Genomic DNA, 27,263 nt, shown 5'->3' with positions numbered 1-27,263 from the left:
GATGTCAATTTTTACAGATTTACAGATTGAACACAGTCCCAATCATATCCAAACCCCAAAGCACAAACAACAAAAGAAAAAAGATAAATGGGACTTCATCAAAGTTAAAAATTTCTGTTTCTCAAAGGACTTTATCACGAAAGTAAGCATACAACCTACACAATGGACAAAATATTTGGAAACTACATATCTGATAAGGGTTTAATATATGGAATAAATAAAGAATTCTTTCAACTTACAACAAAAAGATAAACAACCCAATTTTAAAATAGGCAAAAGACTTAAATAGACCTCTATCCAAAGAAGATATACCGATGGTTAGGAAGAGATGAAAATATGCTCAACATCATTGGCCATCAGGAACATGCAAATCAAAGCCACAATAAGATACCATTTCACACCCATTAGAATGGCTACTATTAAAATAGTGGCAAATAGGAGTGTTGGAGAGAATGCAGAGCAACAATAACACTCATTCATTGCTGGGGGGAATGTAGAATGGTGCAGCCATCATGGAAGACAGTTTGGTGGTTCCTCAGAAAGCTAAGTATAGAACTACCATTTGACCTGGCAATCCCACTATTAGGTATATACCCAGAAGAATTGAAAGCAGGAACTCAAACAGATATTCACACACTGATATTCAGAGCAGCATTATTCACAAAGCTAAAAGACAGAAGTGTTCGTCAAGAGATGAACGGATAAGTAAAATGTGGTATATACATACAATGGCATATTATTCAGCCATAAAAAGGAATGATGTTCTGGTACATGCAACAACATGGATGAACCTTGAAGACATCATGTTGAGTGAAATAAACCAGATACAAAAGGACAAATATTGTATGATCTCACCAATATGAAATAATTAGAATGAGCAAGTTGTAGAGTCAGAATCTAGAATTCAGGTTACCAGGGAACAGGATAAAGGTAGAGAATGAGGAGTTAATGCTTAAATTGTACAGATTTTCTATTTGGGTCGACTGTAAGGTTTTGGTAATGGATTGTAGTGAACATATTTAACAGCACAGAATTCCATACTTGAATGTGGTTAAAAGGAGAAACTTTAGGTTGTATTATGTTATTAGAATAAAAATTAAAAAAACAAAAACATAGAACTGTATTAAAGCAAACAGTGAATGCTGTGGTAAATGATGGATCATAGTTAATAGTTCAGTTACAAAAATGTTCCCCATAAATTTTAACAAACATACCACACTACTGCAAGGTCTTAATATAGGTGGCATATAGGAACTTTGTATTTAATGCATTAGTTTTCTATAAACTTACTACTTATCTAATAAAAAAGATATATCATGCAAACATTAATCAGAGAATAGCAGAAGTGGCAGTACTAATGCCAGATAAAATAAACTTTAGAAACAGGAAACTCTCCAAACACTTGGAAACTAATACACACTCTCTAAATAATCCATGGATCAAAGAGGAACTCTCAAGGGAAATCAAAAATACACATTTAACTGAATGAAAATGAAAATAAAACATAATAAAATTCATGGGACTCTTCTAAATCAGTGCTGAAAGGGAAATTTATAACACTAAGAGCACGTAGTAGAAAAGAGGAAAAGTCTCAAATCAATAATCAAAGCTTTTACCTGAAGTACCCAGAAAAAGAACAAAATAAACCTAGGGCAACCAGAAGGAAGAGAATAATAAAGAAAAGAGCATAAATCAATTATGCTGAAAGCAGAAAAACAGTAGAGAAAATCAGTGAAACGGCTGAGATGAAATGGACCAATTCCTCAAAAAACAGAAACTACCACAACTCACCCAATACAAAGGAGACAATTTGAACAGCCCTAACTATTAAGTTAACTGCATTTGTAATTTTTAAATTCCAGAAAAAAATTATCTCCAGGTCAAAATGGTTTTTCTGGAGAGTTCTATAAAACATTTAAAGAAGAATTAACATCAGTTCTACACAATTCCTTCCAGAATATATGAGGAGGAAACACTTCCCAATTCATTTTATGAAGATAATATTAACCTATCCAGGCAAAGCCCATAAAAACAACAACAACAAAAAAGACTACAGACCAAATGCTTTCATAAATAAAGATGTGGAAATTCTCAATAAAATACTACCAATTGCATGTAGCAATATATAAAAAGAATTATACACCATGTCCAAGTAAATTTTTTTTCTTTTTTTATTTTTCCCCAAGTAAATTTTAATCCAGGGATGCAAGACTGGTTCAATATTCAAATCCCAATCAATATAATTAACTTTTTTAAAGGGCTGAAGAAAAAAATCAACCCACCATATCAGTTGATGCAGGAAAAGTATTTAATAAAATTCAACACCCATTCATAATAAGAATTCTGAGAAAAATATGAATGAAAAGTTACTTCCTTAACTTTATGAATAAAGAGCACCAATGAAAATTTTTTTGCTAATATTATAATTAATGGTGAAAAATTGAATCCTTCCACTCTAAGATTGGGAAACAAGGCAAGGATGTCTGCTCTCACCAAACTACACATTGAACAAGGGACTAATACCTAGAATATACAAGAACTCTCAGAACTTGGTGAAAAAACTGAATGAAAAAAACAAACAATCCAATTAGAAAATGGGCATAAGACATGAACAGACATTTAACAGAGAGTATATAAGGATGGTGTTCTAGTTTGCTAGCTGCCGGAATGCAATATACCAGAAACGGAATGGCTTTAAAAAGGGGAATTTAATAAATTGCTAGTTTACAGTTCTAAGGTCAAGAAAATGTCCGAATTACAAGTCTTTAGAAATGTCCAATCAAAGGCATCCAGGAAAAGATACCTTGGTTCAAGAAGGCCAATGAAGTTCAGGGTTTTTCTCTCAAGTGAGAAGGCACATGGCGAACACAGTCACAGTTTATCTCTCAGCTGGAAGGCCACATGGTGAGCAAGATGTTATCTGCTAGATTCCTCTCCTGGCTTCCTGTTTCATGAAGCTCCCCAGGAGGTGCTTTCCTTCTTCATCTCCAAAGATCTCTGCTTCTCATGGCTATGTCATTCTTCTTTGCTCTCTCTGAATCTCTCATTCTCCAAAATATTTCCTCTTTTATAGGACTTCAGAAACTAACTAAGACCCACCCAAATGGTCTTAATCTCCTTAATCCAGTTTAACAACCACTCTTGATTGGGATGCATCTCCAGGGAGATTATCTAATTACAGATTCAAACATGCAATATTGAATAGGGATTATTTTGCCATTACAAAGTGGAATTTTGATTAAAACATGGCTTTTCTAGGGTCCATACATCCTTTCAAACCAGCACAGATGGTAAATAAGAAAATGAAAGTATGTTCAGGATTAAAACATGGCTTTTCTGGGGTATATAATAGTTTCAAACTACCACATTCCACCCTCCAGACACCCAAAAGACATGTTCTTTCCAAATACAAAATACATTCATTCCATCAAAATATCACAAAAGCCTTAAACCATTTCAGTAACAATACAAATACTATACCAAGTCAAAAAAAGTATAAGATCTGAACAAAGTCAGTTATAGGCACGGTCTGTCCTAAGGGAAAATATTCTCCTCTGGCTCTGGACTTACAAAATTCAGAACAAGTTATCTGCTGCCAATATACAAAGGAGGGACACTCATAGGATAAACAATTATTGTCATAGGGGAAGATTGGAAGGTAGATGGGGGTCACTAAACCCAAACAGTACTGAAAACCTGCAGGGCAAGCTCCATTAGATTTCAGATTCTGAGAGTCATTCATCTTCATGGTTTTAGACAGTGGCAGTCCCACCCTTTCCAAAGGCCTAGCAGAGGCCCTGTTCTCTCCAAACACTGGGGTGAGGGTTGCACTTTGGGGCACATTGTGGAGACCACTCTTCTCTTAGCTCACAGCAGCACCCAGGCTCTCTGCCATCTCTGGGGCACAAATTCAACCCCCTCAGAACAATAGTTTGGCACTGAGGCTCCCCCCAATCCCTGGGGAATGTGCTCCACCATCTCCAAGGCCCCAGATGATAACTCTCATGCTCGCCCTCTGCCTCCAAAGCCAACTCACCTTTCCCATGTGGGTGTGTGGGTCCACTCTCCTGGCCTGGGGTTTCTTGGCATCAGAACTTAGTTTCCATAGTTCTGCCTTTGAAATATTTTTTCCTTCAGTTTAACCCTTTTCTGTCCCTTTTAGTCCAAATTGGCAGTGGCTCCCTTTACGCAGGTCTCACAAAACTCTTGTTGGTTTTCTATGCAGTATGCAAGGATCATAATCATAGACAATAGGACTTTCCACAAATCCTTTCTGGATAACTCCCTCTCCAATCCTGGCTTGTCCTGCAATGGCTGAACAGTTCCATGTTTTTTTAAATGCTCATGTGGGGCACTAATCTTTTGGGTCTCATTTTCTGGAAGCCCAGAATTTTCCAGACCATCAATTTCTGATTTCTTTGTACCCAAGAGTTCAGTTCTCAGCTTATCCTTTTCCTGTCTCAGTTCACAATAAGCTGCAAGGAGAAACCAGGCCATATTTTCCACATTCAATTTGTAGATCTCTTCAGCTAAAACCTCAGCTCCTGTCTTTTAAATTCTCCCTCCCATCTAGCACAAGTTCTTAATTTTGCCAAATTCTCTGCCACTTTAAAACAAGGATTGCCTTTCTTCCAGTTTTCAGTGACACATTCTTTATTTCTTTCTAAGTTCTTATTGGAAATATCTTGAGAGTCCATATTTCTATAAATAGTCTCTTCAAAGAATTCTAGGCTTTTCTTATTAAACTCCTTGCAATTTTCCAGAATTTCCCCCTTATCCACATAAAAAGCCATTCCAACCTGTTTGGTATTTGCAAACCTCAGCACCCCACTTGGTACGAAAATCTGTTTTAGCTTGCTAAATGCTGCCAGAATGCAATATACCAGAAATGGAATGGCTTTTTAGAAAGGATTTATTAAGTTATAAGTTTAAAGTTCTAAGGCCATGAAAATGTTTGAATTAAGGCATCCAGTGAAAGATACCCTGACTCAAGAAAGGCCAATGCCTGTCACAAGGGAAGGCACATGACTGGCATCAGCTGGTTGGTCCTTGTTCCCAGTTCCACTGCTTCCAGCTTCTGATCCCAGTGGTTTCCTCTCTAAGAGTCTGGGGGACTTCACTTGGCTCCCTTGGGGAAAAACTCTGGGTTCTGTCTTGCTTAACATCACATGGGAAGGCACATGGTGACATCTGCCAATCTCTTCATGTCCAAACATCTGTGTCTAAGCATCTGCTCTCTCTGTTGGCACTCCAAGCATCTCCGAATGTCTGTGTCTCTGTCAACTCTGGTCCCTGTCTAGTTTCTATCAGCTCTCTCACCTCCTGGTGTCTCCTGGAGCTTCAGTATTTCCAATTGTCTGTATCTGTATCTGCATCTGAGGTTTCTACAGAATGTTTCTCCTTTTAAAAGATTCCAGTAAACTAATTAAGACTCACCTTGAATGGGTAGAGTCAATCTCCATCTAATCAAAAGGTCACATCCACAATTGGGTGTGCTGCCTCTCCGTAGAAATAACCTAATCAAGAATATCTGCCCTAAACAATAGGTCTGACCCCACAAGGTTGGATCAGGATTAAAATATGGCCTTTCTGGTGTGCATAATAGTTTCAAACTAGCACAATGGGTAAAATTAAAAATAGTAACAATATCAGATTTTGTTGGAAATGCAGAAAAACTGATCAGTCCTAAATTGTTGGTGGAAATACAATGGTCAGCCACTCTGGAAAACAGATTGGCAGTTTCTTAAAAACTAAACATACAAATACAATATGACCCAGCAATTGCACTCCTGGACAGTTATCTCAGAGAAACGAAATAGTCATACAACGACATGTACATGAATATGTATAGCAGCTTTATTTGCAATAGTCAAAATCTGGAAACAACCCAGATATCCTTCAATGTGTGAGTAGTTAAGCAGCCTGTGGTACATCCATTCCATGGAATACTACTTAGGAATAAAAAGGAATGAACTATTGATACATGCAACAACCTGAATGAATTTTCAAAAAATTATGCCAACTGAAAAAAATAATCCCAAAAGATTACACACTGTATGATTCCATTTCTATAACAGTCTCATAATTATAAAATTATAGAACTAGAGAAGAAATTAGCAATTGCTAAAGGTCAAAAAGAGACTAAGGTGAAAGGAAGTGGGTGTGATCACAAAAGGGCAACACCTGAGATCTTTAGAGTAATGGAAATGCTCTGCATCTTGACTTGCCAATATTAATATCCCACTTGAGATATTGTAATTTTGCAAGATGTTACCATTGAGGAAAACTGGGTAAAGAGTCTCTGAATTATTTCTTATTACTGTATGTGAATCTATAATTATATCAAAATGAAATGTTTAATTTAATAAATATATTCGGGTAGTGAAACAGTTAAAAGGAAAAACAACTCAAACAGCCAAGAAAGAACCAGAAAAAGATTAGAAAAACACACCATGTGTAAATCCAATCACGTAGTCAAAAGCTAGGTTCACAAACAGGACAAACCAGTCAGTGAAGAAAGGGGCAAAGCAGGAGATGAGAAGCCCGTGCATATGGTCAACAATTGAGAAGTTTGAAGAACTTAAAGGTGCTTTAAAACTGGCCAGAAAGCTAGCAACGCCAGATGGCGGGAAGCAGAGCCAAGACGGCATCGTCAGAAATGGATGCAGTATCCTTCACAGGGAAAGCAGCTCTGCTCTCAGCCTCAGCTCACACTGGTGAAGGCCAAGACATATTTGAGCTTGACTTGGAGGCCTGCAAGTGCTGAGAGTTGAAATAACAATTGTGTGTGCAGAGACAGAGAAGAATCAGTTCTCCAACGGAGGAATTACTGTGACAGCTTTTTCCCCTCAAAAATGTGATCAAATTCCTCATAGTAAGTCATGAAATAATATGGTTTCATATTATATTTTTCGGTATAGCAGTCAATAAACACATGTTTAGCACTCAACATTTAGAAAATGTCTAGTATTAAGTAATGAGTTACTTAAGAGTGGGTATGGAAGCAATTCTAGATACTTTCTTTGCCCCCAAAAGCGTAGTAGATACAGTATAGATAAATATATGTATGCATATATTGATGAATGAACAGATAAAATAAGTTATAGATAAAATAAATGCTGAGGACATTTCAGAGTGATAGAGTTATACTATCAGAAGTGTTTATTAAAGAAGACTTCTTAGGAAATTATGCTAAAGAATGAAAATAAGGTCAGGTTCACCTGGATTTTAAGATTCATGAGGGTCTAATCATCTTTTCTCCCACAGTTCTCAACACTATAACAGAGAAAAAGAGAGAAAAGGGATAATAAATTGTGATGGATTAACAAAACTGACAAACAGCTACAAATTTACATTTGCATTTGAAACTATAACACGGAAAATCTGAGAATTTTGGAATTTTTCCCTTAAATATTCTCATTTCCTAGGTTCAGCTAAAACGAGACAAAAATAAAAAACCAACTGCTTGCATTGACCCCATATTCCTTTGTCAAATAAAGAAATAACACCTTTTCAACCTAATTTTCAATAAGATTTTATGCTTATTTGAAATGACCTTAGCTTCATAAGCATTAGAAAGTTGGCGTCCTACTCAAAACTAAATTTCTGAACACATACATGATCAATATAATCAATTACTATACACAATCCACAAACAACTTAGATTCAATTGCTGTGAAGTGAAATATAATTAGACACTGCCCTGAAAATATATTGGAATTAATAGAGACAGAAAGTAGCTTTGTCATTGCCAGAGTCTGGGACTAGGGAGTAATGGAGAATGATTGCTAACAGGTATGCGATGAGAACATTCTAAAATTAGATCACGGTGATGGTTGAGCAACTCTGTGAATAAACTAAAAACCATTGAATTGCATATTTTTAAAGAGTGAATTTTATGTTATGTGAATTATATCTCAATAAAACCTTAGACACAAGCACACACACATATTATTGATATATATGAATTACGGTGAACATCCATTTGCTTGCTTTCTCTCTCCTTGTTCTCACTCATTCTTTTCCTGTATTTATTCCCTTCTTCCTTGACCTGAAGACTAATCAAAGTCATTCTTCTAAAATTCTAGTACATATGCTTTTTCTAAATGTCAGGACATGCATATAGCTATACTAGGTTGAATATTTGTATTTTACTTGTTTTAAGGAATTTGTCATGCAAATTTATGCAAAATAAGAATATGAATATGTTACTATTTCAATTCAGAGACAAGAACGCTGTCATTTTTAAATGCAGAGCAAACCTACCTCACTGTTAGCTGATATTTACAGCATTTCTGATTTCAAGAAATAGCAACTATTTTTTATTAAAATGCCTCCTCAATTTTATATGTATTTCTAATAGACTTTAATAGCACATTATACATATTAGATCCACTAAATGAAACATACATCGGTAAATTTGTGTGCTGCATGCATTGAATGGAGCAAAACATGATAGGATACTTGATTAAAATACTGGGTAAAAGTGTTTATATCCAAGAAGTGTCTAGTAAAGTTATCATTTAGTTTATGTATATATAAGTTATATTAACTGCCTGGTTTCTAAGTGTTTAAATGTGATGCTACAGTGATTTTCAGCAACATGTACCTTGACTATATTTCTCAGGCCACTACAGATTAGATAGGTCTTCAAAACATAAATGCAATACCAGAATTTCATCTTATCTTTTCACGACTGCTGTCTATAAACCAAACACTTCAATAATGTATCCTAAATTCAAACAAGACTTCTACAGTTTTTGCACTGGAAACTTTAAAGACATAACCAAGATTTAATTGAATTCCATCTCTGTATTCTTCTGGATTATTTGAAAGACGTACCAAAATTTACTTATAGCAAAAGCGTAAGCATTTTATTTGCATTTGTTTTCAAAGCCAGAGATTTATTGAAACAATATAAAAAAAACATTTTTTAAACTTTAGTAAATACAGTGCCTCATTCCGTAAAGCAAAATACTCAAAATTTGTGCCAGTTTTCCTGTGGTTTGTAAAATCTGGTGTACAGTATGTTTGGTGAGTGAAGCCAAATCATTGGGATAGAAAATACAGTCCCAAGCTAATACATCACTTTGCCATCAAGCATTTATCAAACAAGTAGGGGGAGGCAGGAAAACGGTTCTAAGCATGTATTACATTTTAAGGTAGTAAATGCATTGGAGCATTTTCTGAAAGTTAGATATCATTCTCTAAAAGATACTAATTCCCATTCTAGGAAACAAAATAGGGAATTTCTTGAAAGTTACCAGAAAATAAATTACAAGAAAGGTTTGAATGTCTTGATGATTTCTTTTCTCCTTTATAGGGAAAAACGGACCACATTCACACTGTCACCATCCCTTTTAGCTATGTAACCTTAGTTTCATAGATATTTAAAAAGCAGATTTGACACTTTTTTTTAAGCCTGACAAAATGAACCTAAAACATGAAACCCTTCTACCTAGATATTTGCTCATGCCTTCATATTCTGAGCACTATTTATGACAAACCATTTGATCCAGTTACAGACATTCTGATGGGTAGCACTGGAAGATCATAAAGTTCATTAATTCTCTCCCTTTTTTTCCTAAGATACTTTGTGTTCATTTCCTTTCGGTTTCCAACTGTCACCTTTTTGCAAGAGCCAAAATGTCCCCTGTTAACTCTTGTATATGTTTAACTAACTTGCACACTTAATGTACCAAATAACTTGTAACATTGAACAGTATGTTAGGAAGCCACTAAATGTGTGTCTGCAGACCCAGGAGCCCGGACTTCCCTCCATTTTGAGAGCAAGTTACTGCGTGTAGCCGCCTACGGGACCTAGACAGAAGCTGAAGTTCAACAGACCTTCTCAGGGAAGGAAAAGAATGTATAGACGGTATCTGAAATTCCTTATCTTATAAATCACTGAGACTCCTCTCCCCGGATGTGTTGATAACAAATCTCCAACCTCCTGTGTCATGAGACCCAGGCTGAACTCTGTTCTCATACCTTGTGGAATGTCCTTGCCCTAAACCCTCATAAGCTGCTCCCTCGCGCCCCCACCTTTGTAGAGCGCTAACTCCCATTTCCTGAACAACCGCCATTGGGAAGAACCTTCTGCTGTTCCTAAGTAGCAATAAAAATTCACATCTAACTCTGTATCTGGCATGTTCTTGGTCTTGAGGCTGCACTGACCCATGCTCTTCAAGAGCTGGATTGAAACAGTATAAAACTTGTTTTCTGAGTTATTTGTTATTTTGTAATGGTTCGATAGTTAAACTCAAAGAATAATCTAATTAGCACTAATTTTAAACATACACATAGCCTAAACTTTTGCTATGGAACCCTGTTTAGCAAGACACTGATTAAAATAAGAATATTATATGTAACAAGGGGTATGCCCAGATATAAAATATTCAATGCTTTATGTTACCAGGAATGATTCTTCATCATAAACAGCAAAGCTTGCTAGAATGTACCCCCCCCCCAACAGCCCCGCATAAGGACAGGACCTTTGTCTCATTCACCACTTGTCTCAGTTTGCCAGAGCTGCTATGACAAGTAGCATACAATGGGTTGGCTTAAACAACAAGCATTTATCATCTCACAATGTTGAAGAGGAGAAATCCAAAATCAAGTTGTTGGCAAAGCCATGCTTTCTCTTGGGGTCAAGACATTCTGGTGAAGGCAGTCCTTCCTCACAGGGCCCTATTTCTTGCCTCCCTAGCTTCTCCCTATGGCTTTCTCCGACTTTGTCTGAATTTCCTCTCTTTTATAAGACCTGCAGTAATATAGATTAAGACCCACCCCTGATTCAATATGGCTGCATCTAAATTGGATCTCCAAATATCCTATTCACAAAAGAGTCCACACCTTAACTAATAACAACATCTTCAAAGGTCCTGTTTACAAGTAGGTTCCCACTCACAGAAACACACATTAGGATTTGAATGTGTCTTTGGTAAAGGACACAATCCAATTCCCAGCACCACTCTATCGCCAGCACCTAAAACTGTCTGGCACATGTTAACAGGTTCATTACATATGTACACAGGAATAAACGACTTACTAATGAATTTAAAAAATAAATGAAGTCAATGGTGATTGATAGCTTTATCAAAAAGTCTTTATGCAAATAGTTAAATGTGGCTGCATATACAGGAGCATAGAATGACCGAGTTAAAAATCTGTTTTAATACCCAGTGTAATTAAAAATGTGGAAAAATGAAAAAAGGTGCTATTATCTACTGCTAGTGTAAACGTAAATTGATACAGCATTTCTAGAGGAAAATTTACAATACACTTTATAAGCTTAGCGTCCAAAAACTCTAATTTCAAAATTTATCCTAAGAAAATCACCAAAGATGGTTGCAAATATTTACGATGATAACTTATTTTTAATAAGAAGTGGAATGATCTATACATCCAAAAATGATGGAATGGTTAATTAAATTATGGGATACTCATAGAATGCAGCTATTTAAAAGTTGTCAGAGAATTTTCTATTACATGAAAAAATATTCTGGAAATATCATTAATGAACGACAAAGTCAGAAAATAGCATAATGCCTTTTTTTTAGGTTAGATCATCTTAATGTCATTAATTTGAAGGAGAAAAATAAAAGAAATAAATTGTGAAACCATATAGATCTAGATTTAAAATTGGACTTAGACACAACTTTCTTCAATTCGCTCATCCTCTTTCTTTACTTATACAAATACCATCTACATGCAGGGCCTGGAATAATGTCTTGTACATAATTGATGTTCAGTTAATGATACCTAATACTAACTACATCTAGTTAATATTACACCCAGGCATATATAGATGAATATTTTTAAAGGTTGTTTCAGAAAATTTTCCCTTTGTACTGTTCTTTTCCCTCCAAAAATGTATTTTATTGCTTGTTCAGTTCAAAAAATCAATTACTCACATATGGGAAGACCATATGAAATTACAGCCAAAGCAATGAAAAATGCAGTTCACCAATGTATTTTTAAGCATAATGCTCAAATGTTTAAAATGTGATTTTTTAAAAAAAAACATCTAAAACATTTTATAACCAGCCAGCTTTTATGGCAATTTAAATTTTTCCATATGGGCAACAGCTGATAGTATTATGCCAGGTTTAATGTTCCACTCCTTTTTTATATAAATACATACTTTCAAAAGCAAATTTAAATTATTGAGACGAGAACCATGATTTTTACAGAGTTTATTGTTGACATAGAACTTTGTAGTACTTAAACTAAACCTATATATGCATTTTATATCATTTTCTCCAAAGCACATAAGGACTTTTAACTCTATGAGAGTCTTTAAGAAGTGGGGTTAAATTCATATTTTTAATATTACCAGTTCTTCCATAACAAATTTCGTGCTAATAACCTAGTTCAATCCGATCTTTTAACCATTGAAGAAGAACCAGATTTAGAATTCAAAGATCTATATTTGAGTCCTAAACCACTCACTTTTGACTTAGTTTCCTTGTTTTGTTTTGTTTGGTTTTTTCAGTATGGTCGGGCTCTGGGAATCGAACCCGGTTCTCCAGTTCGGCAGGTGAGAATTCTTGCCACTGAGCCACCGTTGCACCGCCCTTCCTGTTTTTAACATAGAGATAAAAAACGCTTATATCACAAGAATAGCAAAAGGATCAAATAAGCTTATATATAAGCAAACACTCTATCAATGGTAAAGCACCTTATCAGAGTCTCCCAAAACATGTTTGTGGTCTACTGACCTAAGTTCTCCATGAAAGGGAGTTTGCGAGACAATTTCCCTGTTGGAGAATCACAGTGCACAATAGCACTCTAAAACTGTATAAGACTGGAGAGGAGGTGGGGGAAAGGGATAGAAATATCTCAGAATCGCCTGGAAAATATTATCAGAATAAACATGCAGTCCCAGCCCCCCACCTCTATCCTATCCAGAAACCATATTTAGACGCACTCTTGGGATGAGGACATGTTTTTGGGATGAAGACATCTGTTTTTAAAAGTATGCAAGGGCTTCTGATATGTCGTCATAACAAGCCTTGGGATAGGAAAAGCTTTCCTAAAGAAGACACACATATTCTGTTAAAGGGGATAATTTCCGTATTAATTGATGGCCTTAACTTTTTAATCCCATTATTTTACAATTGTTTTGAGTAAAACCTGTTAATACACCATAAAACTAGTGTTCTTCAGCACACACCTTAGAAAGCATTGTACTCTGCAATGTAAGTTATCATCATTGCGATTTCTACCTTACAGGTTGAGGAAACAACACCAGTAGAGAAGGTATGGTAACTCAAAGACGCAACCCATGTACGGGACTCTAAAAGCCTGTGTGAGGTCTTCTGAGATTGCTAGTTGAAATTTACCCTGAAACCAGGTGTTTCAGTTTCCTGGGCTGCTCAAGCAAATACCATGCAATGGATTGGCTTAAACAATAAGACTGTATTAACTCATGATTTTGAGGCTAAAAGAAAGTCTAAATCAAGATGTCATCAAGGTAATGCTTTCTTCTTGAACACTGGCATTCTGGAGCTGACCAGTGAACCCTGGGTCCTGGGCTCCTCTGTCATATAGCAGTGTTTATCACAGCTCCCGGCCTCTTCATTCTCTTCCAGGTACCACTGAATTTCAGCATCTTGCTTCCCATAGTTTTCTCTCTGTTTGTTTGAATTTCATAATTCCTATAAAGAACTCCAGAGATAGGATTAAGACCCATCCATGGACCACACCTTAATTGAAGTAACTTCATCAAAAGGTCCTAGTTATAATGGGTTCACATACACACGAATGGATTAAGTTTAAGAATATGTTCCTATGGCGTGCACACTGCTCCAAATCACCACACCGGGTACATGTATTTTGGGGATTGCCCCCTCAAAAGGCATGTTCAGGCCCTGACCCTTAGTCCTGTTGGTGTGAACCCATTTGCAAAGAAGACCTTTGAAGATGTTATTAGTTAAGGTGTTCCTGAATGTGAGTGGGACTTAATCCAGCATAGGTGAAGTCTTATAAACAAAGGAAATTAGACGCAGAAAGACAAGCCATGGAAGAAATAAAAAGCTGGAATTCAACAGAATCTGGGAGAGAAAGAAGACATGAAAGATTGACAGCCAGCAGGAGATACTGTCCCTGGAAGGAAGAAAGCCTTCTAGTCTCTAAATCCATGAACCAATAAATTCCTCTTGTTAAACCAACCCATTGTATGGTATTTGTTTCAACATCTAGAAAATTAAAACAACAGGTAATCAAAATATACAACTAAAGGAAAATATAGAATGTTAATGATCTTGGCATAGGAAAGACCTTCTTAAACAAGACATATGCATACTTAAGCATAAAATAAAAGATTAATAAGTACTCTTACACAGTAGGAAAGCCTGTTCTTCACAACTGTAATGTCAAAAAGAAAATTAAATTTAGATTTAAATATGCCATTTATTCTTTCCTTTATTCATTCGTTCACCAAATATTTATTATATGCCTATTATTTAACAACTTTAGAGATTTTTTTTCAGAGAATTGTGTTCTAGTCATCAGGTTTTTTCACATGGATTTTCCTGCAGTAATCATATTCAGTAATAAGAATTTGCAGTTATAACTGGCTGGGCCAAATTAGAAATTACAGCCCTTCTCTCAACTCTGTTATTTCTACCCACTTCTTTCTTCTTCACAACATGAGGTTTCTAGGACAAAGCACCAGTGGTATTCTTTCTGACATGGCAAGATACATTCACCCTCAAATCACAGACTGAACATTCAAGTGAGAGCAATCATAATGCCATGCACATAGTAGGAACAAGATAGTAATTTAATTTGATTTATTTATTTTTAATGCTAGGTACACTTAATTTTTTAGAAAATATTATAATACAGTGATTTGCATAAACCTGACAACCATAGATTACATACCATTTTACTGGATTAACAATTTGAAGAAGATAAAACAATTTGGAAACTTGCCAGCAAAGCAACATCTCTAGTTTATGAAGTCTCTGAAAAATATTCTGCATGTTCTCCTGCAGTCTCATCAGCACTAGAGAAATCTGCTCATTGAAGCTGCCTCTCATGATGTCTTAGTATGAATTGCTTTGAGTTTATCCTGTTTAGGATTCACTCAGCTTCTTGAACCTGTAGTTTGTATCTTTTGTCAAAATTAAGAATTTGCAGCCATTATTTCTCTGAATATTTTTTCAGCCCCACACTTTATCTTTGTTCCTTATAAGACCTGTTTGACCTGGACGTTAGATTCTACCTCATAGTCCTGAGGCTCTGCTCATTTTTTTAAATCCATTTTCTCTGTATTGTTCAGTTTGGGTGATTTTTACTGTTCCATTTTAAGTTCACAGATTATTTCCTCTGTCCTCTGCATTCTACTGTTAAGTCTATCCAGTGAGTTTTAAATTTTGCCTATTGTATTTTTCAGCTCTAACATTTCCATTTAACTCTTCTCTGTATCTTCCATTTCTTTGCTCAGAATTTCATTTTTTTTTCATTTATCTCAAACATGTTTGCAAATATTCACGGAAGCATTTTTATGATGGCTGTTTTAAAATACTTATCAGATAATTCCAACATCTGTGCCATCTTGGTCTTATTGTCTTGTATCATTAAGTTGAGATTTTCCTGGTCTTGATATGAAAAATTATTTTTGACTGTATTCTGAACATTTTGGGTATTATGTAATGAGACTCTGGATCTTATTTATGTTTTCTGTTTCAGCAGGTGTTCTCTGGCTTGGCACTGGCAGGAAAAAGTAGTTATTGGCCCATTACCATTGGTTTGGGGTAGAATTTCAGTCTTCTTCTAGACCTCTGCTGGCATTTCCCTGACTGGGAGAGGGAAGGATATCTCATTCATGCTTCCCTCGTGGACTCCACTGACACTACGGGGAGGTGGGGAGGGTTCAACATTACCACTAAGCAGGGATGAAAGTTCCTGCTCCCAACTCAGTCTTCTCTACACCTCCCAGAGGAGGAGAGAGAAGTCTCAATACAACCTTGCAAGGGTTGCAAATCTAAGTTCTCCACTCAACCATTGCTGATGGGGTGAATGTAGGACCATCATTTTATTCATTTAAGTATGGTAGTTATTGTCTAAAAGTTTCTGTCTTGCTAGACTGCCTCTTTCTCAGTCTTTTGGCTAGAGAAAGCAAATTTTCTTGGCATTTTTATTTATTTATTTATTTATTTATTTATTTTACCCACATCTTTTGGCATTTCCAGAATACCAGCTTATCCAGTACCCAAGCTGGGATATACAGGAAGTCCTGATTATTTGTGGATTCTGTATTTGCAAATTTTTGTACTCACTAAAATTTATTTGTAACCTAAAATCAATACTCAGGCACTCTCACGATCATTCATTACATGCAAAGAGTCATCTGATGCATGTGTTTCCAGCTGAAGTCAAACAAGGCAATGCTCTGCCTTCTTGTTTTAGTTCTCATACTATAGTGTCCTTTTCATGGTATATTTAATGGTATATTGGGGGCCTTACATTTTGCATTTTGTGCTCTTTGTTGGTGGTCTTATTGTTTAAAATGGCCCCCAAGCGTAGTCATGAAGTGCTGTCTAAGGGTTCCTAAGGACAAGTAGGCTTTGATATGCCTTACAGAAAATGTGTGTTAGGTAAGCTTTGTTCAGACATGAGTTACAGTGCTGTTGGCCATGAGCTCAATGTTAATGAATCAATAATATATATTAACTAAGGTGTCTTTAAACAGAAATATACATAAAACAAGTTAATGTATTGATGGGTTTATGAAAATGTTGATGGCCAAAGGCTCCCAGGAACCTAATCCTATATTTTTCTTGGACAAATTGTTCAGTATTCACTAATTCAGTGTTTTTGGGGACTTTTGTAGAAGATAACTACCACAAATAGTGAGAGTCAACTGTATATGGGGAAAATAAAACTCAGGGAATGGGGGTGCGATGGTGATTCAGTGGTAGAATTCTCACCTGCAATGTGGGAGACCCAGGTTCAATTCCCAACCCATGCACTTCCTGAACAAACAAAACAAAGAAATCAACAAAAACAAAACAAAATTCAACAAAATGTGCTGCAATATTGGGCTACTCACATGGAAAAAAGAATGAAATGTGACCCCGCCATATAGCATACAAAAAAAAAAGGGTGGGCCATGGTGGCTCGGTGCAGAGTTCTTACCTGCCATGCGGGAGACCTGGGTTTCATTCCTGGTGCATGCCCTTGCAAAAGGAAAAAAAAAGAGAAGAACTCATCACCATGTTGTTCCTCAGATCTTGAGGTCTCTCAGCAGTCTGCCTTCTTCTCTCCTCCTTTCCATCTTATGTTTGTCTTTTATGTATTTTCCAGAGTTTCTAGCTGTACTTAATAGGCTGAATAGGGAGAAATGTATCTACTGTATCTTTTCCAGACGAGAAGTAGATTTACTTCATTTTAATACTTTCAATATTATATGTATGTTATTTCTCCAAACATTTTGATGGCCTGCTACTATTGTGATTTCATTCATTTTGAGGCATGCTTGGAAGTGTTTTTCATAGCTACTCATATCTTTCGTATTTTTTTCTGAGAAATTTTCATTTCACCATTAAAATTATTTTAATCTGCAGTGCTCTTCCAATTTCATTTTTGCTGCAAACCTGGTTTGGGGGAGTTATAGCATTCACAGCCACAAAACCCAATTTTAATGAAAGTACAAAGGTAGAATATGATCATTTCACATGGGTAAAGGATGAGATGCTACTCATCACATCTTTCATAGACTTTTTCCAAATGCATACAACCAGAGCCTGATTATTCCCTTAATTTCAGCCTCACCTGAACAGATGTTCCTAGTTGATTTTCTTCTACTTGTGCACTGATAGTCTCATTTATTCTGATTATCATTTTGTGTTTTTATTGAGCATGAGCTTCTATTTGCTCATTTTCATTCCCCATTCCTGTTTGAGCACTTCCATCATCTTTCACACATTTTGCTTTTGATGTCTGAAAAAGTCAATAATACCCACAAATCTGCTGTGGCTCAGATGCTCACTACAAAAGTCTTTTCCTTTTCAGTCCATCTCCTGAAGATGTTTTCCTGGCAGGCAATAAAATAACTTTGGAGAAATAATGTCTCATTTACTTCTCTCCACTTAATTTGCTTTGTTAATTTTGTTCTCATCTCGGAAGTTTGTATGAGAAGCGGGGGGAAAAAAAAAGTCATTGTTTTGAACCTGCCTGCCTCATGAACTAAACATAACCTTTGACAACATTTCAGCAATATAATGCTCATTTGGAGATTTTACTAAAACTGTGAAACCTTTTTGGTGTATGGTGCTATGCTAACCATTGTTAAGTTCACATCTGCACTATTTTGAGACAAAGGCTTTTAAGATCCAGGTCATCTTGTCCTTTACTGTTCTTTGGTTAATAAAATGGTTTCGTGAAACTTAACCAGTAGGTAATATAAATTCATGCATATAAAATTAATATTTAAACTAAATCGAAGCCTCCACACAATCATCCCTTTTATTTTCTTCAACTACCTTGTTTAAAAAAGAAGATGAATTTAGAGCTAAAAAAAAAAAATTTAAACACTAGATCCACATATTCTTTGCTTTTTCCCGTTCTTGGCATGAAGAGAATCACTACTGAAATTCTCTTGGCTCTTATGATGTCATTATAGAAGTGCCCTCTCACAAATCCTTCCCATTTGTCTCCTTCACTGCCTGCTCTGTAGTTGAAACAAATCTTTTCAAAATAATTTATAAATTGTTTTGTATGGCACCAGTGACATGTATTACAGTCTTCAAGTTCAACAAGAGATACCCAATTATTTTGATTTAATTCATTTATCAAATGGTTGGGGCTATGGCAAGAATTTGGAGGTCATGTCACTTAGTGTCTTACAGTGAAGAGGGTGGTTTTATCCCCAGTATGATGAGCTAATTTGGAAGGCTTTGGTCAACAGGAAATCTGCCAGAAGAGAAGAAATGGTGGCATTGAACAGAGAGGCTCTAGACAGAGGCCAGAGATTATCCAAAGTACAAAAAGTTGATTTGATTTAACTGTCATTTTTTTCTTTAGAATGTGGCTATTTTTTCTTCTAGAATATGGCTATTTTCCATTATTTCTTTAAAATTGTTTTCCTTGTTTTCTCAAATTGTTGCATTGCATGAGTAAAATGGATTCTTTATAAATCTGTTCAAACTTTTTATCTAACTATTATAACACTTTGCACAAGAAAGGGATTATATGTGAAATGTACATAGAAACCATGTCCAAATTTTCTGCCTGTACTGCACACCATAAAGTTCTAATGCAATGCAAATATTCCCCCAAATTATTTTTCTCTCCTGAAATTATATTTGAAGAATCCATCATAACAGAAAGGGGTTTGTAGGGTGCTATATCTTTCTATTGGTCAGTAGGGTCCCTTCTAAATGTACTCATTTAAGACTACATACCAAACCACAGGAATCAGTCTCTGCCTTATTACATTAATAACATCTAATTTAAAAAAAGAAATCAATTTTTGGACAGAACTGTAGACACCCTCTTATTAGCTCCCATTCTGACCACATTTATAATTCTGGTTCGAAAACTAGCCATACTGGTATTTAAGAAACAGTGATGCTCAAATTTGAAGAAAACATTTCAGGATTTGTATCAAATGACAACTTAAACTATTCTTAACACATGTTTCATCACTGATTATTCACATGACATAATGTGCTCACCCCCGCCTCACCCCCCAAAAAAGTATATTGGGGCAGAATTAGAGCCCATCACTAACATTTGCAAATGAGAAAAGATTCTCAAGAGATAATCAGGGAACTTCTATAATCTAAGCTCTTGGGGACTGTATAAAAATAGACTCCACCAGAAGTTGTGACATAAACCACTAATGAGCAAGACTTTATCAAAGTCAACTGAATAACTCTGTTTAAATGGATCCCTAACCTAGCTGAAGAGAGGCCCAGCAATCATGCATCATCGTGTTAGCCAGTCTTGGATTATTACTAATAATCTTCCAGTGCACCAGCTTTGCACAGGCACCTTCTCCCTGGAGCTTCTCTTCTTGCAGGATGAGAAAGTAGGAATTATCCATTCTAGGATACTTGTTACATTAGTGTTTAATTTTTCAAATACTATCCAAACACTTGTTTGTTAATGGAAATTTGAGGTCTTTGAAGCTCATTTTTGTGCATTTTCCTTTGTCAGGGCCCAAATATTCCCTGTTCTTCACCCATCTGCCTTTATTTCTTCCACCATGTCTATCTATATCTTGCAAAATAAGGGGACTTAAACATTTTTCCTTGCAGTACTCCTTCCCTAGAGTCAGTGCCAACAAATCATAACCACTGACAGGCCCTGGTGTGCTCGCACACTTCTGTACATCACCACTAGAAACAGTAAGAGACGACAAGCAACCACAGATTGAGCATCTCATGTGGATATATAGAGCTAACATCCACCACTTGGCAAGCTGTGCTCAGGGAGGCTTACTTAGCTCTCATTCCAGTATTATTATAAAAATAAATCTTTTAACATTTGTTTGGGATTAAAAGTGAGGGAATCTAGACTCACATTTTAAAATGCACATCCTGATGAATAATAAATACACTTAGTAAATATACATTAAGGGAGAATTATATTTTCTGCAGCTTGTTGTGTTTCACTGAATGCATTCTCTACATAACAATGAATTAACAAAACCCAAATAGCAGACTGAGATTGGAATAGTGAGTGCATGGAGTTCATACTATCTCTTAGAAATGAAAGAGGCTAAAGGAAGGGCCCACCAAAATGAAGGTGAGCCTAGATGTGTGGCCTGTAGGTCATTCCCAGGGCAACAAATGGGAAATTACCTGTGGTCTCCAAGGCTCAGAACCAACATTGTGGGTTTGCTTGGCCACCGATTCTCTGCAGCTCAACTGCAAAAGGAAACCAATAATGCCTGTTGAAGATCACAGGACCTCATGGATACAGAATTACATGTGAACTATAATGCAACTGATGGATGTAAAAGAACAGAAGTCTTGCAATTTCAAGAGCAAGAGGACATCTAAGAAAATGATTCCATAGGTTCACCTTAAGGGAAACTGTGAAATTAACTTCCAGTCTCCTTAGCTCCTCCCCTTTTTCTATGTTAATCTCAACCAGTCTTTCCCTTCAGAGCATCCAGCAGTAGTCAGGAGCTCAAGATGTCCATCTTGCCTCTAGTTAGTCTTCCCCTTATTCACACTCCATCACACAGCTTCATATGTTACACAAAACCCTCTCCAACTCGCCACATCAAAGTTTGATTATCCTTTACCCCATTTCCTCTGGACTCCATTCTCTGTTGACAAAAGTTTGAAGAGCACATGGGCGCAGGAGTAAGAGAATCTAGATTAAAACCTAGCTCCTCCACTTGCCTGCTATGAGATTTGGCAAATACCTTAACCCTTTCTTGACTTTGTCTCCTCATCTGTAATATGGAGATAACAGTACCACAAATAACAGCGTTACTTGTGAAGGCAAATGCGATAACAAAGATAAAGCATCTGATGCACGTAAATAAACCCTCAACAAATATTAGGTATTATTTGAACTAAAATGTTAATGATGGATATCAGTTTAATGTCACCCCCCTCCAAAGCAACTCTTGATTTTATCAGCAGCATTATCTTAAAGGAAAGTATACTGTGTGATTTTTAAACACTATGATAAGGTGCCAAGAAGGTACTTCAGGACAGGGGACAAAGTATCACTTGAAACAGACTATTCTAACATTCAATATAAAATATTCCAACACACCAGACCAGCCCTGCTTGCTATGGCTCCCCTAGCACATGCACACATTCCCTCCCTCATTCTCAATCACAACAGGAAGTGCAGAGGCCTGGACCAGAAGACAGAAGAGGTATATCAGTATATTGTTTATGCTGGGCCTTGTCAAATGATCTGCTCTTTACCCAGAACTGTGTAAACAGGAATACTTTTACAGAAACAAATAAACACTGTGCTGTGCAGTGATTTCACAAACAACTATTTAATAGTCCATTACCAGCTTTTCCAGACAAGCAGTCACTGAAACTCCTTTGTGTGTGTATGTGTGTGTGTGGAAAGGGCAGTTATTGCTTTGTTTATGGTTTGGGGCCGGGGTGGGAAGGGATGAGAGAGGAGAGGGAAGCAGGAGGGACAAAGATAGTGAAACTAAAATTACTTGCCCCTCTCTGAAGCTTCGCAGGTAAGCTGTGCCCAGACTCAAGGACAATGTGTTAAGGCTGACTCCTGCATCACCCCTGAAAAGCCATGGGAATTTTAATTGAAATTACTTTTCAGCACTGGCACTCTGCCTTATTTGCAATTTGTATTATGAAGGACAATGCTAAATAAGGGTGATTTAAAAAAAAAAAAAATACAAGCTCCAAACCTGTCTGTTGGCAACTCTCCCCTATCTACCTAAGAAATAAACATAAGATTTGTTTTTCCACTGAAGGACAGTAAACATCTTCAGCTATCATAGTTCAAAAGCCAACTAAAATATTTCAGCAAGGTGCAATGGGAGAATGTCCCCAAATGCAGCAAGCTATTCATGGAAATGGAAACAAGCAGAACAAACAGAAAAACCTCCATGTTTTCATCCTACGTTTCAAAACTGCATTCAAGTTGCAGTTCCTCTTGCCACAAGGCATGTCCTAAAAATTCATGAAACTCCGTAAATCAAAACGCTTGGACTTGGACTTCTTTTTCAGTATCATTTTTCCCCTCTCATTGCTACTTTGGTACTTAATACCAAATTAACAATAATATTTTTAAATCTAAAAAGTGATAATCTCCCATAAATACCTAAAAATGCCTCAAAAGAAACCTGGCAGACCTTTATGGTACTGTCCCCTCTTCCCTTGTTCTCACTTTTGCACTTTCTAAGCTGGTAGCTGTGCTGATTTCTTTGACATAAGAACAGTTTTCCCTAGAAGGAAATACCATACTAAGCAAGATATACATTTTAAAAAATGCAACCTGGTGAAAGAAAATGTGGTGGTTAACTAATTATGAGATATGATAGCATCAAAAATCAAATCCTCCCGCTGAATGGAAGAGATCTCAATAAACCTCCAACTTTTTAATGTAGAAATGGGAAACCCTTTGCTCAGGGCCCAGCTATGTGACAAAGATAAAACGCCAAGAGGATAATTGCTCTCTGACTCCTGAGCCCATGTGCTCTTCAAACTTCTGTCAACAGAGAATGGAGTCCAGAGGAAATGGGGTAAAGGATAATTAAACTTTGATGTGGTGATTTGGAGAGGGTTTTGTGTAACAGATGAAGCTGTGTGATGGAGTGTGAATGAGGGGAAGACTAACTAGAGGGAAGTTGGGCATCTTGAGCTCCTGACCATTGCTGGATGTTTTGAAAGGAAGTCAGAGAATCTAGGTTAAAACCTAGTTCCTCCACTTGCCAACTATGAGATTTTCCAGGCTGCTATGACAAACACCACACAATGGACTAGCGTAATAACAGGAATGTAATGGCTCACAATTTCAGAGGCTAGAAGGCTTCCTCCTCATTCTGTCAGGCAATCTTTGGGTTGCTTGATTTTCCCATCACATCCTGCCATTTTACGACTTCCTGCTGATTTACACCTTCCTATTGACTTCCAGTTGCCAGCTCCTCCCCCAGCTTTTCCTCAGGCTTTCTGTGTATAAAGGACTCCAGCAATCTGGATTAGACTCAATCTTATTTAGTTAGGCCACACCTTAACTAAAAATAACATTTTCAAGATATCCTACTTACAATGTGTTACACACACAGGACTGCAATTTAAGACTAGGAACATGTCTAAATATATGGTACATACTTCAAGCCACCTACTCAGGTTAAGTTTACTTCCCACTTAAGTGATCCTAAACTCTTTCCTCAGAGTCCTGCCTGTACTTCCATTGTAACACTTATCATGTTCATTTCTCTGTCCCTTCAGCCACTCATGTTTGAACTATTTGAGTACAGAGCAACCATCCGGTTTGTGCCGGTTTGAATCTGTGGTGGACCCCAGAAAAGCCAAGTCCTTTAATCCTCTTTCAGTGTTGCTGGGTGGGAGCATTTTGATTGTTTCCATGAAGATGTGACCCACCCAATTGTGGGTGGTAACTTTTGATTAGATGACTTCCATGGAGATGTGTCTCCACCCACTGAAGGTGGAGTTGCTTGCTGGAATCCTTTAAAAGAGGAAACATTTTAGAGAGAGTCCCTTTTGGTAGAGCCACAAGAAAGCCAGCAGATGCCACGATGTTCGCCACGTGCCCTTACAGCTAAGAGAGAAACATTGAACTTCATCGATCTTCCTGAAGCAAGGTATCTTTCCCCAGATGCCTTAAATTGAACATTCTATAGATTTGTTTCAATTGGGACATTTTCTTGGCCTTAGAACTAAAAACTAGCAACTTATTAAATTCCCCCCCCCCCCCTTTTTTTTTTAAGTGGGCAGGCACCGGGAATCGGACCTGGGTCCTTTGGCATGGCAGGCAAACATTCTTGCCTGCTGAGCCACTGTGGCCCACCCTAAATTCCCATTTTTAAAAACCATTCTGTTTCTGGTGTATTGCATTCCAGCAGGTAGCAAACTAGAACACGGTTCATCCTTGTATCCCCCAAGACCCTTGGTGCCATGCCTTAGGGAGAGCTTCAGTAAATCTTGGCTGCATTAAATGAAATTGATCCCCAAGGTATGAATTTTGGATTTAATAAAGCTATCAGATTATCACAGAAAGAAAAGAGAAGCTAAATCTAGAATATGACTCATCCTGCTTCAGATTGAGGAGGCAGAGCACAAGAAGTAATTTTTCAAGAAGAACCTAACAGAGTTGCAAGGACAAGGACGAGAGAACCCAATGGGATAATTGGGGATTGTAAAGTTGACAATGAGGCACAACATGTGGATTGGTCATGGCTGACAAATCAACTGCTACATCACTCTGAAGAATGGATAGCGAAGAAATGTTCTCTCATCAGTGGTCCCATCATTTTTGCTATTAGTTGGGGTTCTAACATTATAACTGAACGAATGGTCTACTAAAAGGCCTATAATCTCAGACTCAGATCCATTACACAGTCTTACAAGTTTTCTTAGCTGCTCATTCAGCCTGAGTTGATAAATGTAAACAAAGTGCCTAGTCCTTCTCATCTTAAACTGAAGTTTGAGTATATCTTTAACTCAAGCTCACTTTGAATAGAATCAACCATACATAACAAACATAACCTTCACCGAAGAAAGAGATTACTTCTCTTAAGCCTTTTGTTTGGATTCATACTAGTTTCTTTAAAAATTTTTTTAAGTTTTGATACACAGTGATGAACTCTTATTGAAATTATGGAGTTCTGCCTGAAATTTTTTTTTTTAATTTGAAAGAAATGTAATTAGTCTTATCCGAATGGTTTTGTTTAAACCACTTCTGTGTTTACCTTAGTTTTCTCGCAGAGCAGGTTTTAAAGTCAAAGCTATAGGTCTGCAAATAAGGAAATGGAATTAGTAAATAAATGTATTTAAACGGGTGGGAAATATGGTACCCTGATTAAGTCAAAGTCCTAATTTACTGAGCTACCCTGATCACCATAAATTGAAGACTGATTTCTCAGTACAACAGGTTAGTATGGTGCCCTACTATATCCCAGAGTAATCTTGGCAGAAAATAAAAAGTTATTTGCAAAGTCCCCTTGAGAGACTGGGGAAAAATGTGGACATATTAAACTTTCCTACCTGGGGAATTCCTGATATTCTCACAAGTATTGGGGACTACCAATTTAATGGGCCAAGCCCTTTCATAAGGATGAAAGTTATTCCTGCAAAAGAAAAGCTAAGCCTACTTATACTTATGCCCAGAGAATCTCTTTTGTTGCTGAGATGTGGCCTCTCTCTAAGCCAACTCTACAGGTGAGCTCACTGCCATGTGAGATATGACTCTTAGGCTGTAAATCTCTTTGGCAACATGGAACCTGACTCCCAGAGATGAGCCTGGACCCAGTATTGTGAGCCTGAGAAAGCCTTCTTGACCAAAAGGGGGAAGAAAAATGAAGCAAAATAAAGTGGTTGAGAGATCAAATGGAGTTGTGAGGTTATTCATATGCATTATATAGATAACCCTTTTTAGTTTTTAGTGTATTAGAATAGCTAGAAGGAAATACCTGACACTGTCAAACCATATTCCAGTAGCCTTGATTCCTGAAGAACAATCATATTACTATGAATCTTTTACCATGTGTCTGTGTGATTGTGAAAACCTTCAGGAGACATTCCCTTTATCCAGTGTATGGACAGATGAGTAAATATCAGGACAAAAATAAATTAATAAATAATAGCAGTGGTAAGGGTTATGGAATGTTTTGGGTTCTCTTTTTTATTTTTTATTTTTATTTTTATCTTTATTTTGGAATAATGAAAATGTTCTAAAATTGTGATGATGAATGTACAACTATACGATAATACTGTGAACCACTGATTGTTCACTTTTGTGATTATATGGTATGTGAATATATCTCAATAAAATTGCATTTAAAAAAAAAAACTTGTTACAAGACTCTAACAAGACAATAAAATGTGTCTTTATTCCTTTGTGGTATTGAGTCCTATAGAGTCATCATTACAAACACTACAAATTACCATCTCAAATTCTCATTTTACAGTGTTATAGAAGTAGATGTTGCACATTTCTAGCCATTAGCCATGAACAAAAAGTGCATACATGATTTTAGTGGCCCAAGGGCTGGAGTTTGAGGAAAGAGGCCTATCTGGGTCCCTGTTGAAGCAATGAATAGACCATTATTTCAGGAAATTCATTCCCACTCTCATCAGTGTCTCCATTCTCCCTTCTCCTTTCCTTCTCCCATTTCCTATCCCCGTTTCAATCCCCAAATTCCTCTAACCTGCCTTACATTCCAACTAATCACTGCTGAAGTTTTAAGTAATAGCAAAGTTACTAATTCATAAGGGATAAAGATGAGATGCCCATGATCTCAGAATATCTGTATTGTCACCTGTCTTCCAGACCCAAGGAAAAAGGACTTATCTTCACACTTACACTACTTACAGGTCTCACCCCTGGCCTTTTCGTGAAATCTCTCAGGACTCCTTGGCATAAACCCTCAGCCGACTTTCCTTCTATTCCCCGATCCCTTGCCATCCCACGTTCTTTTCCTTCTGCCCACTACAACCTCTCATTCACTCACTCCATCCCATGCCACCAACCACTTCTTTATCACGGTAACTTGCCGTTGAAGGTGGGATTCAAGTTATCATTGTGTGCAGCTTTCCCCTGCCTCCCTCTCTGCTTTA

The 27,263-nt window shown here is 36.9% G+C and overlaps 1 long non-coding RNA gene across 1 annotated transcript; it reads right to left on the bottom strand.

Moving 5' to 3' along the window:
• Window positions 1–7,174: 7,174 nt before the first annotated feature.
• On the bottom strand, window positions 7,175–18,588 carry LOC143649469 (uncharacterized). The gene is made up of 4 exons (XR_013159015.1): window positions 18,495–18,588; window positions 17,149–17,189; window positions 12,454–12,582; window positions 7,175–7,275 (listed from the first exon to the last, which is right to left on the bottom strand). It is a non-coding gene; the product is annotated as an uncharacterized LOC143649469 (long non-coding RNA).
• Between the last annotated feature and the right edge of the window lie 8,675 nt (window positions 18,589–27,263).

This window comes from Tamandua tetradactyla, chromosome 11 (assembly GCF_023851605.1).
Source record: "Tamandua tetradactyla isolate mTamTet1 chromosome 11, mTamTet1.pri, whole genome shotgun sequence".
Classification (NCBI taxonomy): Eukaryota; Metazoa; Chordata; class Mammalia; order Pilosa; family Myrmecophagidae; genus Tamandua; species Tamandua tetradactyla.
The sequence above is the reverse complement of the archived record's forward strand: the minus strand, read 5'-3'. Positions and strand labels throughout refer to the sequence as shown.